General features: G+C 35.1%; 1 protein-coding gene across 15 annotated transcripts in view; it reads right to left on the bottom strand.

The window, feature by feature from the left end:
- The window catches only part of TENM2 (teneurin transmembrane protein 2), a 1977383-nt gene that overhangs the window by 1282147 nt on the left and 677670 nt on the right, over positions 1-17566 (bottom strand). The window lies entirely within an intron of this gene.

The raw sequence follows: 17566 nt of genomic DNA, 5'->3' as shown, positions 1-17566 counted from the left end.
ATCTTTACATGAAACCTGCTTTGACATTAGTCATAGCAGACCAGAATTTAATGATTTTCAAGTACTGGTAAATAAAACTGCATAGATTGGCTCAAATTTGTGAATAGTGCAAAAACAAACATTAATATAATTAATGGTGAGTAGTTTTTCTACCTTTCTTGCAGATAAATCCTGCCTCATATCTGTTTAAAATAAAGTTATGTTAATTGGCATGTTGTAACTGACTTTCACTTCTTTTAATATGCAGTGATATAACAAACTCTCTATGAACTTAACTATCTGTAGGTTGGGTTTTGTGTTTCTTCAATCATCTAAAAATTAGTGGATAAAATCAAGAATATGTCCCCTCACCCCCTAATGAAGTATAGAGAATATAAATAGCTCCTTTGGGTCTGGTAGCATTCAGTATATACTGTTTTTTAAATGCTGCCTTAATCCAATTGTGAGGCTGGCTAGAGACCTGGCGATTCTTCTTGAGCAGCTAGGTTCATACCCCAGCTGCCTCCCTTATCAGGCTCTCACAGCCCTGGCCATTATACATCCACCCAGAACCAGGTACCCGATAACCACAGACAACCCTTACATGCTGGACCTCGCTGAAATTATTCAAATTAGCCAATCAAAGTCCTGCTTACCCTGCTGTGTCATTCTTTGCGCTGGAAACCACAGTAAAGATGCTTGCCCACAGTTCCTCCTTCCTCTGTCTGTAATGGAACCCAGGGATCCTCTGTCTGCCACCTACCACCCACAGGTGTGGCCTGTATGCTCAACCTTGGGAACTATGAGTAGAATTAACTACCTTTTTAATGGCAGTCATTTCCTGATCTATGTATGAGCCTTGCCATACCTACATAATAAGCCTATTAAAACAAACTGGAATTATTTTGTTTTGCTTTTTCATTGTATCTTTCTCTCTCTCCATCCTTCTCTCCTTCCTTCCTCCCTCCCTCTTTTCCTCTGTTCCTTTCTATTTCTCTCCCTCTCTTCATCCCTTCATTCTTCCTTTCCTTCTTCCCTCCCTACCATTCTTCCTTCCAACAAGTACACATCTGTGCTCTCTGACTTAAAGATGCTTTCTTATAATTTGTACTTTACAACTCTGATATTTGCTACATTTTAAAACTAAGACCAGAGTAATAACAGAAATATCAAGCAGTAGGCCACATGGAGGATTCATCAGGCATTTTTATGATACCAAGAATAGGGCCATGTAGAAGAGATATTTCATCTAAGTACGCAGTGAAGGGCTGGCCAGCCCACTGAAGCCAACTCAAGTAGATTCATGAATGTTGTTGATGACCTGCCTTCTGTTTTCAAGGTGCTTCCTGATGCCTCCCATGCCACCATGCCCCTGGCTCCCAGTCACTCCTGTCATGGAGCACACAAACTGTAATTATGTCATTGTGATAAGTGGGTCTCATTCATGCAAAATGAGAAAATAGATAAGATGCTAATGTTACAAAAGGAATTCAGTTTATGGAGGTAGACTCGGCCTTTAGTGCTTATCTTAGTTGTTATTTTCTCTGAAAGACCTTCCCCAACTTCTCCTGCTGTTATGTATAGAATAGACTGAGTAGATTATTAGAGATTGCTGTTAATGGTTTTGGGGGAAGAGCCACGGAGCAAAGCACCATTTTGATTAGATCATACCAATGATGGCTTATCACTGATGATACTGAATTTGATCACCCGGCTGAAGTAGGATTTGCTAGGTTTCTCTACTGTGAAATTGCTCTTATTTTCCTTCACTCCAGACTGTATTCTTTGGAAAGAAGTCACTATACAGAGTCTACACGTTAGGAACAGGGAGTTATGGTCCAATGCCTTGAGAGTGGAATATCGACATAAATTGTTTATAATTATTATGAATGAGAGATTTGTCTCTTTTCCCCATTTATTTATTCAATAACTTATATCAGCACAAACTTATGTAAATTTACGGATATTTTATACTTTAGGTCAGATTCTAATTTATGCTTTATCTTATCTTATTACTCAAATAGTTTCAGCTTTGGCCACTGAATGTTATTTCATTTGACTGCTATGTCTCTTTAATGTACCTCCTTCATTGTGGGAGCTGTTTTGTTTTGGTTTTATTTTCAGTTTGGTTTTTAGCACTATCTTACCATCTTACATCACAGGGTGCTCCAAGCTCATCTTGTACATTTTTTGACCCAGTCCTAGAATCAGTCTTTTCTCCATGGAGGCCTCATTCTTTTTACTGGAGAATAGTATTTGAAATCAAGACCTTGATACTAGTGTGTTCATTGCTACTGAGGTGTCATTGCTTCTAAGCTTGACAAAACAATGAAGTATATGTGAGTATACTAACAAGAGTATATAGACATATTTATAAGTATTTCCATATTTAACCATCTGTAATTATATTAACCTAAACATAAATTCATATTAATATCTCCAAGTGTAATCCATTACTATCTAGGTCATTTTAGACTTCTCGCTTTGCTTATCTGTAACTTCCCATTTCAACAGTGAGAAACCTGACTCTCACCATTTGCCATCCACTTTCTCAATTGTTCCATTTCAGGATTCATGGGTAATAGCTTCAGAATCACTGAGTCATAAATCTGAGGGAATCAAGCTTACCAACTAGAGTACAGTGCTTATGTAGTTCATTTTGACGTTAATCTTACAGACTCCACTCATTCCCAGTGTTACTTAGGTCAGCACCTTTTCTCTCACAGTCTTCAGTGAGATTATTTTATAGGCTTGTAAATACACTTATATTGTTTTATCACATTTTGATTTCCACCCTGGAATCCCCTGCACACCTAAATGATTTTTTTAAAAAACTGCGAATGTGCCACTCCTCAGGCTATTAAGTTCTATGAGTTTTGACTGATGCGGTGTCATATATATATATATAGAGAGTATCTTATAGATACCATACTTAGAGTATCATACTGTCCTAAAAATTCCCTTGTGCTTCACCTATTCAACAAACCCCCACACCCTGAGTCTCTAGCAATCACAGACCTTTGTACCATTGCTCTAGTTTTATCTTTTTCAGAATGTCATACAGTTAGGACCATGTAATTTGTAGAATTTTCAGATTGTCTTCTTTCACTTAGAACCATTAAAAATGAAAATAACCAATAAAAATAAAATAACAGTCTTCTTTTCTTTATTAGATCCAAGCTTCTTACCTTTAATATTTTCCTTCTGCCTGAAAAAAAAAAAAAAAAAAAAAAAAAACTTCTTTTAAGATTTCCTACAGAGCAAGTCTGTTAGAGATGGGTTCTCTCAATTTTTGTTTGTCCAAGAAAGTGTTTACCCTTTACTTTTGAAGGACAATTTTGTTGGATATAAAATTCCAGATTGGTGGTTTCTTTCTTTTAATACTTTAAATATTTCACTCTATTGTCTCTTTCTTTGCATGCTTCTAATGAGAAGTCCATTAAATCCTCTGTAGGTAAATTATCTGTAAGATACTTAGCCTCCCCTGGCATCCTTCAAAATTGTCTCCTTTTTCTCTTTGTCTTTGGTTTTCTGAAATTTGAATATAATATTCCTAAATGTAAATGTCTGGGTATTTATTCTGCTTGATTTGTGAGCTTCCTTCATCTGTGCTTTGGTGTCTTGCATTGATTTTGGAAAATTCTTAACCATAATTTCTTCAAATACTTCTTCTGTTCTGTTCTCTCTTCTCCCTGGTATTCCAACTATATGTATGCTCATCTTGTGAAGTTTTCCAACAGTTCTTGGACTCCTGTTTTATTTTTTATTATTATTATTTTTCTCTTTCCATTTGAAAACTTTCTTATTTATCTTCAAACTTATGGATTGTTTCCCTGATCATGTGTAGTCCACTGATGAGACAGTCAAAGCCACCTTTCATCTATGTTACAGTATTTTTTAATTCTACTATTTATTTTTGACACTTTCTTAGAGTTTCTACCTCTCTTATTATATTGACCATTGTTTTTACATGTTGTCTACTTTTCCATTAGAGTTCTTAATATATTGATCATAGCTACTTTAAATTCTCTGTCTGATAATATCAAAATTTTTATCATATATGAGTTTTGTTCTCATGTTTTGTCTCTTCAGACTGTGTTTTTTCTTACCTTTTAGCATACCTTTTAAGTAATTGGAATTGAGATAAATATATTCTTACTGTTAGGTTTTATATTAATCTGAATAGGAGTTGGCCTGTGCTTTATGTTTGTTGCAACTATAGGTGCCAGAGGCTTTAAATTTCTCTGGAGGACTTGTCTTTCACTCCCATGTTGTCTTTGGATTTCCCTAAGAACTTTTCCTTGGATAAAGTCTGTGTCTTATAGCTCTTTCAGCTTCAATTCACTGTTATTATCCTGGAGCTTTGTTCATGTGGTGATAAGGTATAGGAGAAGGGAAGCATTCCATAATTTATGAATCTCAATTTTCTAATGGTCATGTGTCCCTTGGCTGTGACCTTCACAAAGTATTTTTAGATCCCTAACTCAACCCCTCCAGGGGTTTGATTTGGAGAAGTGTTATTCCCTACTTTGGATAAGGTTCTAGTAAAGTATTTTCTCTGGATGGTAGACCTTTATTATGGAGAAGGATCTGGGTATATTTCCCAATGGATACTCTTCCCTTTCCCAGCCAGACTCATGAGGGAATCTTTCTTGGCTCTTCAACATGAGAACCTGGTGGGGTTCCTGGAGATAAAGCCCATGAATGAGTGGAGAGTCTCTGAATGTGGCCTCCAGGATTTTCTCACTGTCAAGTGCATCCATGCTTAGCCTCCAAAAGTTTCTTACAATTACCATTTAAGAATTCCTGCTAGTTTATGGATCCAGCAGCTTCTGCTCAAGTTATAGATCCTGGTTATGCCTTTAGGGATTTTCCTTTCTTTGTACATATTGCCATGGGGGGTTGCCTTGGAACCTCAGTTCTAATGGATACAAGAAAAAACAATGGTTTACAGTTTATTCAGCTTTTTTTTGTTTGTTTTAATAATGGCAGTGATAACTTCCAAGGTCTTTACATGTCACAGCTAGAACTTGAATTTGAATAATATTTTTATGATATACTGTTAAGTGAAAGAGAAGCATGTTATGAAACATGATATAAAGTGTAAGTTTTTAGTATTTACATGCATGCATATATAATGAAAAAAAACACCAAAATATTAACAATTCTTATTTCAGAATTTGGGGAAGAAAGGTTATTTTATGTTATTTTCATCTCCTTCTTTCACTGAGTTATCTCAAGTTTCTACAACAAATTATATCATTTTGACAACATATTATTTTTATCTTTTTATTATGAAATATTTTAAACATTATAAAGAAAGTAATAGACAGCTAATTATCCTTTTTTTTAACGTTTATTTATTTTTGAGACAGAGACAGAGCATGAGCGGGGGAGGGGCAGAGACAGAGGGAGACACAGAATCCAAAGGAGGCTCCAGGCTCTGAGCTGTCAGCACCAGAGCCCGACACGGGGCTCGAACTCACAGACTGTGAGATCATGACCTGAGCTGAAGTCGGATGCTTAACCAACTGAGCCACCCAGGTGCCCCTAATTATCCTTCTTTAGAGGAAGTGTTTGTCCTGGTTTGTGTTTTAAAAATTTACAAATATGGTATTTAGTATATGTATTGTTCTACAACTCACAAATTCCAGTTTAAGATCTGGATCCCTATGATCCAGGAATTTCTCTTCTACATATTCTTGAGCTATTCCCCTATGATAATAAAGCAGGTTTAAAAATAAAATTTATTTTGTAGCATAACAGGGCAAAAAATAAAAATTGAATACAGCCTAAATTTCCACCAATTAGAGAATAGGGAACAAATTAGCACATTCATACAAATTCTGTAGAAAAATTCTGTAGAAAAATTAAAATAGATGCATTAGATCTACATGTTGTCAACATAACTAAATCTCCCATAACATTATAGTGAATAAACAACTTATAAATATTAAAATGAAAATAGCATTCACTCTTCACCCTGTTTCCTAAATTAATAGTAATATTCTCTTGCTAATAGTTGAACAGCTGTCCTGGAGATCTTCCATTTCACCTATTCCATCCTCCTCAGCTGCTCCAATTCCAACATTTATACTTAAGATATCATCCAGTACTACTTGGATTTCACATGACTCTTCTACATTTTAATGATCATTTTCACTCATTTTGCACATCTTTAAACACTTTTTTATTTTATCCTGAACGAAGGAGTGTCTAAGATGTCATTCTCCGAAATTCGAGAGTACCATCACCTTCTTTCTTTCGTTTTTCCTGTCAATGCAGTCTTGCTGAAAATGTTCCTTTGTCTTCATGAAAATCTTCATATCTTCAGCTTTTCACTATTTCCTCATTTCATGAGATTTTTGTAGGTATCCCTTGTCTCTTCCCAGCCTTGATAACAGATTAAGCTATTTCACTGACACTCTCATTAATGCCATAGATTCATGGCTTCCTTTTTTTTTTTTTAATTTTAGAATTCTGTCAATTTTCAACACTGAGTCTGTCTTTCCTCCAACTCGAGGTCCATTTTCTCTATTCCTTGGCTTCTGAATGTTGCTGGGGGAAGTTACAAAATCCACACCACATAAAACTCACTAATTTCTAACACAATTAGATTTATAGAGCTGCTTGGTAACAACTCTCTACATACTGTTTTTTTATTATGTACATGAGGAGGTTTCATATCTTCTCTGGTCTCCTCAAAATCTTTGATTATTTTACTGGCTGGAAATAATCTTGATATCTATCCCATTGTCTTCACTTCTGACAATGTTAAGTTTGTTTAAGTTCCTTTATCTTTCTCTTCTGTATCTCAATATTGTTGTGTATGTTGAGCCAGTATTTCCTGCCTCCTTCTGCTTGTAGAAGAAATATGACTCTTTCCTGTCAAAACTGAGAGCTACCTGTATGTTTTTGTTTTGACATCCTACACATGTCATGATGATTTTACTCTTTTACCTTTCCACTTGTATTGTCTATTTCTTCTTTCTGTAGGGCCCCTTCTCTCCTGCTTACAAATATACTTAGACCTCCTGAATCCCAACAGAATTTTATATTTTTCTTGCTGTTACCTTAGGTTATCATCCAATCTCTCTTTTAATCTCTCTTTTACTCTTACTTGCCAAAATGTTACTTTCACATTTAAAATTTACAATTCCATAAAAGATTACCACAATATCAAAGTCTACCACAATTGAGGTTACGTATGTATTAATATTTATCATACTTACTTAAAAATATTTTTAACAGAAACTAATAAAACATAACTCTAAAAGCACTACTATCTAAGCCCTTCCCCAAAGGCCATCACTCCCTTGAAGCAGACATTGCCATTCCCATGCATTGTTTGTATTTTGTATTTTTTACATTCTCTATATACAAAACACCTGCACTATTATTTTTTGTCTTTAAAAAGTTCACAGAGGGTTATATTCTTCAATTTGTTTTCACCTCACTTTAGACTTTTTGTTTTTAATGTTTGTTTGTTTGTTTGTTTGTTTGTTTATATTTTGGTGGGGAGGGGACAAATGTGATTGAAGGAAGGGCAGAGACAGAGGGAGACAGAAAATACCAAGCAGGCTCTGCACTGTCAGCACAGAGCCCAACACAGGGCTTGAACTCATGAACCATGAGATCATGACTAGAGGGGAAATCAAGAGTGGGACACTTAACTGACTGAGCTGCCTAGGCACTCCTCACCCCACATTAGGTTTTAAAAATTAATGTCAATACATATAATTCTGTTTTATTAATTTTAACAATTGTATAAATGTGCACTGTATGAATAAACCACAATTTATTTATCTCTTTTCCTTTTGAAGGATTTATATCATTTTCCTTTCTCTACTCTTACAAGCAGCATTGCCAATATCTCCTTGTCCATGTGGCAGAGTGTATTTGGAGAATGCTGTGAGAAGAGGAGATGCTGGGTTGAAGAGTATGAATAATTTTATTCAGCATTATTAAACTGAACTTCAAGGGGCACCTGGGTGTCTCAGTCAGTTAAGTCTCAGACTTTGGCTCAGATCATGATTTCATAGCTCGTGAGTTCGAACCCCATGTGGGGATCTGTGCTGACAGCTCAGAGCCTGGAGCCTGCTTTGGATTCTTTGTCCCCCCCGCCCCTCTCTGCCCCATCCCTGCTTGTGTTCTATCTCTCTCTGTCTTTCAGAGATGAATTAGCATTTAAAAAAATCTAAATTGAACTTTAAAATGATTGTTCAAATTTACATTCAAACAACACATTGTATTACTGCTTGTTTCCACAAACCTTCACCCACACTTTTTATTATAAGACTTACTTTGTTTTGCCAGTGAGATGAAAATAAAATTTTATCTTTGTGTAGTTTTTCATTTTATTGATTATTACAGCACAGAGCTGCTTTTCCTATGGGTATTGTTCATTTGAGTGTTCTTCTCAATGAATTGGCCATTTAGTAGACTTTCCCACTTTTTATTTTTATTTTTTATTATTGATTCACATTCACTTATTTATTTAACAACTACTTAGTAAACATCCACTGTTATAGGCACTCTTTTAGGAGCAGGAGAAACTTTAATGAACAAAACAAAATGGCTGCCCTTGTGGAGCTGACATTTCTGAAGGAGTGTAGATAAAGAATGGAATGAAATTAGTAAAATATATAGTCTGATGCAAGGTGACAGGCAAAATGAAAATAAAAATGATGCACAGTGAAGGGAACTGTGCAGGTTACATTGTCAAGTACTGTGATCGGGGTAGCGCTTACCGAGGGGAGATTCAAGCAGACTGGATATTGGTCAGGGAGTTAGCCAAATAGTTTCTCACAGAAAAAGGCATTTCAGACAAAGGAACCAGCTAGGCCAAAGTCTGTAAGGTAGATGCATGCCTGTCATGTCTTAAGATCAGAAGGGAGACTAGCCTGTGGCTGGACCAGAGTGATTAAGGGAGGAAGAAGTTGCAGGGGAGATGAGAAAGCCACTGTAGGGTTCTGAGCAGAAATCTGCTCTAAGGTTTTAAATGATCATGTAGGTTCTGTGTAGGAATACAATAGCAGCAGAGAGACCAGTGAGGAGGCAATTGTAACACTGGCAAAAGATGATGACAGCTTGAACCAGAATGGTAGTAACATACATGATGTAAAGTGCACAGATTCTGGATATACTTTGAAAATAAACAGGGACAGGATGTGAATTGTGTGTGTGAGAAAAGAGGTATCAAGAACTGCTCCAGGAGCGGCACCTGGGTGGCTCAGTAGGTTAAGCATTGGACTTAGGCTCAGGTCATGATCTCCTGATTCATGAGTTTGAGCCCCCCATTGGGCTCTGTGCTGGAGCCTGCTTCAGATTCTGTGTCTTCCTCTTTCTCTGTCCCTCCCCCACTCACTGTCTCTCTCTGTCCCTCAAAAATGAATAAATGTTAAAAAACTGAAGAAAAAAAATAAACAACTGCTCCAGGCTAGAGTTTGTCTTGCAACACTGGAAGGAGGGTGGTGCATCAATTGAGGTGGGAAGGCTGGGGGTGGATCACAGTTTGAGATGCCTATTAGTCATCAAAAGCAGAACTGAGTCTGGATGGGTAAAATCAGCAAGGGTGTAAGTTAGAAAGAGAAGAGTACCAAGGATTGGGATCTATGGTAGTCTAACTTTAAAGTACTGTATGAGTTCTTAATAGAATACATAGGTAATTACATGGGCAGCAAAATTCTCTCAGTCTGAGACTTCTCCCTTATGTTCATGGCATATACTTTAATACTTAAGTTTTAAAATTTAATATAATTAAATTTATGACTATCATCTGAGTTTTGAGTGCTTTATGTTTTTTTCATAAAATTTAAGCTTTTATTATATTTATTCCTAAGTATCTCACTGGTTTAAATGGTATCTTCTCCAGAGTTATGTTCCTAATTGTTATGTTGTAGGTGCATAGGATATTATTAGATTTTGTACATAGCTCTTTTAAGTTCTAATAATTTGCTTTTGATGTTTTTAGGAATAATGAGTGTACTTTTTTTCTTTTCCGCTCCCTATACACAATTTTTTCTTTCTTTTTTTAAAAATATATTGTCACGTTAGCTAATATACAATGTATAGAGTGCACTCTTGGCTTCAGGGATAGATTCCTGTGATTCATCACATACATACAATACCCAGTGCTCATCCCAGCAAGCACCCTCCTCAATGCTCATCACCCTATGCACATTTTTTAAAAATCTTTTTCCATTACTTAAGACCATTATACAATGTAGAACAGAAAAGACAACAAAAGACATTGTTGACTTTTTCCTGACTTTGGAATGAATATTTTGGTTTCAGCTAATGCTATAGTGGTAATCATATTGCAGTACATAAGTGTAGTAAATCATCACAGTGGGGACCTTAAGTTTACACAATATTGTATGTCAATTATATGCCAATTTAAGAAAATCTAATGTAAAAAAATATTTCTACCTTTTAACATTAAGATGATGGCTTTAAGTTTTTGGTATATACCCTCATCATATTATGGATGTCTTTCTTCTTAGATTTCCTGAACCTAACATTTTTAATGAGGAAAGGGTGTTTAATTTTGTCATATTATTTTTTTTGTATCCTTTATGATAACCATGTAATCCTTCTTCCTTTAATCTGTTGGAATATTTAATTACATTAGTAGTTTTTCTAATGCTAAACCACCCATGAATTCATGAAGGAAATCCTTTCTGGTCACGAAGTATTTGTTATACTTTTCTTTATTGGGCATGCTAATAATAGTCTACCTAGTATTTTTGCATATAGAATTTTAATTGATATAGGCTATATATATATATATATATATATATATATATATTACTTTCCTTGTTTTGCTTCAGTATCAAGGTTATACTACCTTTAAATTAAATTTGCAAACTATTCTCCCGTTTTATCTCTTGTTGAACAGTATGTAAAACCAAAGATTTCATGCTTGTGGAAGATTTGCTTAAAGTCACCTTTAAAACAATCAGGACCCATCAGGTCCATTCTATTCACATATATTTTATATTTTTACTGCATACGTGCTGAACACCTATAGGAGCCTCTAATTGCTCTCTTAACATCCTACATTGCTAGGATGATCTTTGTAAACTTTAAATCAGATCAAGTCACTTTCTAATGGTTTCTTATGGCCCATAAGGCCCTGAGTGATCTGGCCTTGACTGCCTTTCTGACCTCATCCACTGCCATTCTCTCCCTAACCGGATATGTTTCAAGATTAGCAGCCCTCGTTCTGTTCTTCAAACTCACCAAGCTCATTCCCACTCAAGGGAGCTTGCACTATGTTGTGGCCTCTGCTTGGAATGTTCTTTCCTTAGATCTAAGTTTAGCTGGCTTAATTGCATCATTCATATCTCAGTTCAAAAGTACCTTTCACAAAGGCTTCACCTGGTTTCTCTATTTAAGACATTAATCCCTCCTCCAGTCTCTCTCTACCCATTACCTTGTTCGGTTTTTGTCTGGTTGGTTGGTTTACTAACAGTTACCAATAACTGTAACTTATCTTTTTCTAACACAAACCAATATCTGAAGTTAATGTTTTTATTGTTTTTTGTTTGTTTTTATCCCTCCTAACATAATGTAAGCTCCTACAACATAATGTAGGAATTATTTCTCTATTATCCATTAAAATGTCTCCATGTCCTAGAACAGTGTGAAAACCTAGCAAACAGGTTCTCAAAAATATGTACTGAACGCCTAAATTAGTGAATGAATAAAAGGATCAATCTCATTCTTCACAAATATTAAAGGCCATAAGTCCTAATCCTCACTAATCATTCATTCAGCATATATTTATGAATCATCTACTTTGTGTTGGATACTGCGAGACTCTTGATAGACAGTGGTGAACAAAACAAGCCCCCTGCTCTCACTGAACTTATACACTGGTAGTGGACAGCAGTAAAAATGAAAACAAGTAAAATGTATTTATTATACCTTATGGTATTCTGGTAAACCAACTCTCTAAAAAATAAAAGCTCTGATTCATAGAATTTTGCCAATTTCCATGGTGTAAATACTCCCATCAGAGTCAGTTGCAAGCGTTCAATGTTTTAATGATTGTCAAAATACTTTCAGTGTTTTAACAATATTTTAACAAAAATTAACAAGACCTAACAAAACTTTTGAAAATTTAATAATTGGCGCTCATGAGCATGTATTGTTGACTATGTCAGACAGCATTAAGTGATATGGAGACATATAAAACCTGGATGGATATGAGGGAATTTTGAGAAAAGCAATGTTTGTAGAGAATGGCGAAGTGACATTTGATCTGAGACCTGAAGGAACTGGGGGACCAATCTTGCAAGCATTTGAAGGAAAGGCATTTGAGACAGAAGAAACAGAAAATACAAAAAGGCCTGAGGGCAGGAACATGCATGGAACAACAGGAAGGGTGGTATGGTTGTGGCAGAATGAGCAAGTGGAGAGGAGGGGTGAGATCAGAGGGCCTTAGAGCCCACTTCAAGGACTTCCATTTTTATTGTGAATGAGATGGGACAGCACTTTTGGATTGTAGCAGAGGAATAACAACATTAACAATACATAGTCATTTTAAATTATTAAGAAATGTTGTCATATTCTGCCTCCAAATTAAATAAGAAACCCAACAATATAGTATAGACATCCTACTTAAGTCATTATCAACTCAAGAGTGTATGTAGCAAAATCTTTTCATAAATCTGAAGAGGGATTTTACCCTTACAAATGTAGGTTACAGATATGTGAGCAACAAATTTCTTGTGGATAACTTGAATCACTTGTTTATAGTTCTGTCAATAACATGTAAATCTGGCAAACACAAATGAATGTTTGGCAATTGTTGGCCTTACTTAGGGTAAACATTATTCCATTATGTCATACTACAAATTTCCTTGGGAGATTATTTTATGATAGTCATTTTGGTTTTTAAGGGGACATCCCTGCATTGGCTTAGTAACAGCATGAAGGATATTCACAGATTTTTATAAAACACTGATTTTTAATGCTAAGACTAGTTTTGATGTGAGTGACTTTTGTGCTAATAGCTTTTTAAAGTGCCACTTAACTGAATATTATAGCTAAAGAAGAATGTGAGTAACACTGCAAGAAATAATTTTTCATTTTGTATCCATAAAACTTTGGTCTTGGTTTGTGAATTGCACTAATGAGGTCTATATAGTTAATACCCACTCGGCCTTCTTACAAATGCATGCCCTGACAAGAAGAGGGCTGTGTAAGAGAGTGTGAATGGTTCTGCACAAACTCATAAGAAGCATCAGGGGAAAAAAAATGAAATAGTTGCCTCTTATTGAGCACTTACTATTTGCCCAGCATAATGCTAAGCTCTTTGCTTGTATTATTTTCATAATTTCTTTTGAGCTAAGTACTATTTATAGGTCAGGTTCAAAGAATTTAAGTGAGTCATATAAAGTCATGTAAGTTGCTAAGTGTCAGGGTTAGGACTTGACCCAACAGCTTGTGTTCCCACCTGCCAGGATTTTTCATGTACAGTTAAAGGGTCAGAAGTAACACCACCACATATAAAAAGCATAATATATTATGCCAAACATGTTTCTCCTTTAAAAAATCTTATAAATTAAGTCACTAGAGGTTATGAAAGCTTTATCTACACATAGGAACTTTACTTTTCTACCTATCATGAACCACGTAAATTTCTTTAGTTGATATTCCCAAAAGATATTCCATAGACAACTAATTCCATGGGCTTTTTATGGTGTCATAAGTTAAATTATTAAATTATAGTGGCCGAATTAGTTTGAGATATACTGGGTGAACAAAGCTATAGAGGTTATTGTTGTTGCTATTGTTTGTTTTTTAGGACTTCTTTGATTCTTTAATAATGGTCTTTGTGAATTTCTAAGAGATCAGAAAATTCACTTTATTTCCTAAATATATTTGATTAAGGAATATTTTCTTCTCACATGGTAATCCATGGATTAAGTGCTTTGCAAGAGCATTATTTTGGGCAGTCTCTAACTTATCCTTATGTTCAAGTTTATAATACAAATTGAAGCATCATATCTTAGAAGAGCGTCTATCCAAGAGTATTTCAGTATTATGTCTGAAAAGAATCAGAGCCACACACTGTTTGTTTCTGTTTTAAAGACTCTGGCACTTGTTCAGCTTCTGACAGAGATGTGTAGATCTCGCTAAAATCAAAGAACAAAATTGTATTCCTTGAAGATAACTCTTATCACATTCTTAGACACCACAGGGGTATTTTCTTTGTAACTGGTAAGATATTGAACATCACCCAAAAACAAGCTTGCTTGGTTATAGACACTGACTGGAGGCGAAGCCTAGATGCTTTTGTGTTTCACATGGCTATTTCCCATTTACAGTGTGTGTGTGCATGCGTGTGTGTGTGTGTGTGTGTGTGCACATACGTGCATGCATGCACACATGTGTGTGAGTGTCTGTTTCTGGGAAACACCTTCGGGCAGGTTTTCCTTTTATCAAAATAACATAATTATCAGACTTTAGTCATCTAATCAGCCTGATTTTGCCAGGAGATAAAGCAAATTGTTCCCCAGAACCAGAAAACAGAAGGGGAGGGAATCTTCTAACTAACTGAAAACTTTGCTTCACTGGGTGTGTTTCTTTTTTGCCTTTGAATAAACTTTTCTCTGAGCCTAGCTCAGAAAGTCAAACCGATTACATACTACATGAGGAAGGCATTGTTATATAGAGAGTGGGTTTTGAAGTCTTAAAGGCTGAATTCAGTTTGACCCACTATCTTCCAAGCCATGTGACCATTATTATTTTATTTTATTATTTTATTTTATTATTTTATTTTATTTTATTTTATTTTATTTTATTTTATTTTATTTATTTTTTTGAATCAATCATGCATTTATCCAAAAAGTAGTTATTGATTGTCTTTTATGTTTTTAGACCTGTTCTCATTTCTGGTCTACAAAATGGAACAAGGCAGGTAAGTCTGAGCTTTACTTTCTTCATATATAAATTAGGAATGTATAGGATCATTAGTGAGAATTAAATGCAAATATGTATATAAAGTAGCTAATATAGTGCCTGGCACTCAAAAGGGGATTAATAAATCATAATGATCATAAAACCAAGTATGATAAATCATATGATCATAAAACCATAGTTAATGGTCTGAAGATTTCATATAATCAAGGATATTTCTTTGCATGGGGGGAAAAAGCAGCTGCTTAAATGTGTTTTTTTTTCTAGTAAATAGCTATCATTTCCAGTCTTTACTCCTTGAAGTCTAGATAATACAAGATGTTTTAAAAAAAAAAAAATTTCTATCTTAGAGGAGCATCATTTTAAGCTGAAGTTACTACGAATGCTCTAATTCATACTGATTTATCAGATTAGTTTACAAATTACCTGGCATGACCTGAAAGAGAAGGAAGCTGAAAGGTACATTTTATTAAAAGAAATATAAAAGATCCTAGGCAAGGGAGCTATCATGAGAGTTATAATTGTAAAAGATTCTAAAAACAAAAACAAAAACAAAAACAAGGGAAAAGAATCAAAGAGAGAAGAAAGAGGACAGATAGCTACTAAAACTATGCAGTGGGTTCCCATCAGATTGAAAAGAGTTCCTATTAAGTTTCTAGAATCTGCATAAGCAGGAAACCCCTGTCTCACTCTCTTGCCTTATACTGTTCTCTCTTTGTTCATTATACTCAGTCATACAGATCTTCTTCTTATCTATCAAAGTCCAAGTAAGCCCCCTGTCTCACTTACATGGCCTTGAGGTTTTTGCATTTGCCAGAATTCTTCTGTTCATAATGGTGCACCCCAACATTTTCCCATGGTTGGATCAAAGGCATCGGCTCATTAGAGAGGTCTTCCTTTACCACTTGACTTAAGACAGCCCTGGATACTCTCTAACATACGATGCTATTTTATTATTTACATACAATATAATTGCCATTGTATTTACTATAATCCAAAATTTTCTTTTTTGTTAACTTATTTTTTAATTGTCTGAGTCCATCGTAATTTCTGTAATGTAATGTCTATACACACAGTGTGGTTGACTATCTTTTTCACTGCTCTACCTCTAGCACTGAGGATTGTGCCTGCCATCTAGTAGGCTCTCAATAAAAAATTATTGAATGAATAAATGATTGAGTGCCAGCAAAGGAAAAAAAAATCCTTCAAAGGGATGTTGAGAAATGGCAAAGAATAACTTTACCAAATTGACAATTTTGCCTAGAGCCAAAGCTGAACATAACATGAATAATGTTCATTGATATTTTCTGGACTAATTTTGACATCTCTAATGAAAGAACTGCTCTTTCATGCATGCAATTTTGGGAAATTGGTTATTATTCTAATCAATGTCTTACTGATTTGAGCAGTGGTTATTTTAAATCATCATAAAGGTGTTTTTGACCATGTGTCACATACAGAATTTTTACATTTCTATTTATTATAAAGGAGCGGTGACCTTTTAATTTATATAGGGAGGATTAGAATTATGTAGCTACTTGTTGCATATTACATACTATCAGGAAGAACAGCAGATTTTATTTAAATGGATGTTTGGCAAAATATCATTACATTTATTGTATCCCTCAAAAACATATAACCAATTCCTTACCTTGTTTCATTTTCTTAATGACAAACTTCATTAGTTTAAGACATTTAAAAATTTTTTAATGTTTATTTATTTTAGAGAGAGAGAAAGAGAGAGAGAGAGAGAGAGAGAGTCAGAGTGCAAGCAAAGGAGGGGCAGAGAGAGAGAGATACACAGAATCCGAAACAGGCTCCAGTCTCTGAGCTGTCAGCGCAGAGCCCGACACAGGGCTTGAAACCACAAGCTGTGAGATCATGCCTGAGCCGCAGTCAGACCCTTAACCAACTGAGCCACCCAGGTGCCCAGTGTAAGACATTTTTTTAAATCCCACAATTTCCCTCTTTGCTATCACAATACTTCTAAGAATGTCAAATTTCTGCTAACCCACAAATAAGATATTCAATGCCAGTATGTCAAACTCAGGTTCTTATCCAGAGCTCAAAAACATCTTGTGCTACAAACAGAATGGCAATTACTGATGCAAAAAACGTATAGCTCCCTCAAGGCTTTTCAGAAATCTTGATTATTTAATCAGTGTTCTTGATTTGTAAGGCTAGGTAGTTGATGGCTCCCAAAATGTGTCACATTGGACATTATCCAGATGGAGTGCCAGTTTTCATTTAAGATTCAAGAGGTAAAACCCAACAAAAAAGGTTTTCCACCATCTCGGACTATAGCTCAACTTATATCAGATGACAAATAAAACCTGGCAGTCTGCTTTGCCCATGATTTTAAAACAGAAACTTCATTGAACTGTCAGTTACCAAATGAGGTGATTAACTCTGATGTTGATTAAAGTTTTATACCATGTTTTTATTACTGACAAGTTTCTTCTCTCTTTTTGGGGGTCTAGTTCTTTCAGTATAATTCTCACTTTATTCCTAAGATTTCATTATGTCATTTATGTTTTGATATATATACTTACTGGTGCTACTTTCAAGGACTTTCTATTGTATGCTTGAAAAATTAATGTATAATATGAATGCATAGGAGGAATCTAAGTCATGCATATTCCTTTAAAAATTATAA

Source organism: Neofelis nebulosa, chromosome 1 (genome assembly GCF_028018385.1).
Source record: "Neofelis nebulosa isolate mNeoNeb1 chromosome 1, mNeoNeb1.pri, whole genome shotgun sequence".
Classification (NCBI taxonomy): Eukaryota; Metazoa; Chordata; class Mammalia; order Carnivora; family Felidae; genus Neofelis; species Neofelis nebulosa.
Note: the sequence above shows the minus strand (reverse complement) of the source record. Positions and strands in the feature narration are given on the sequence as shown.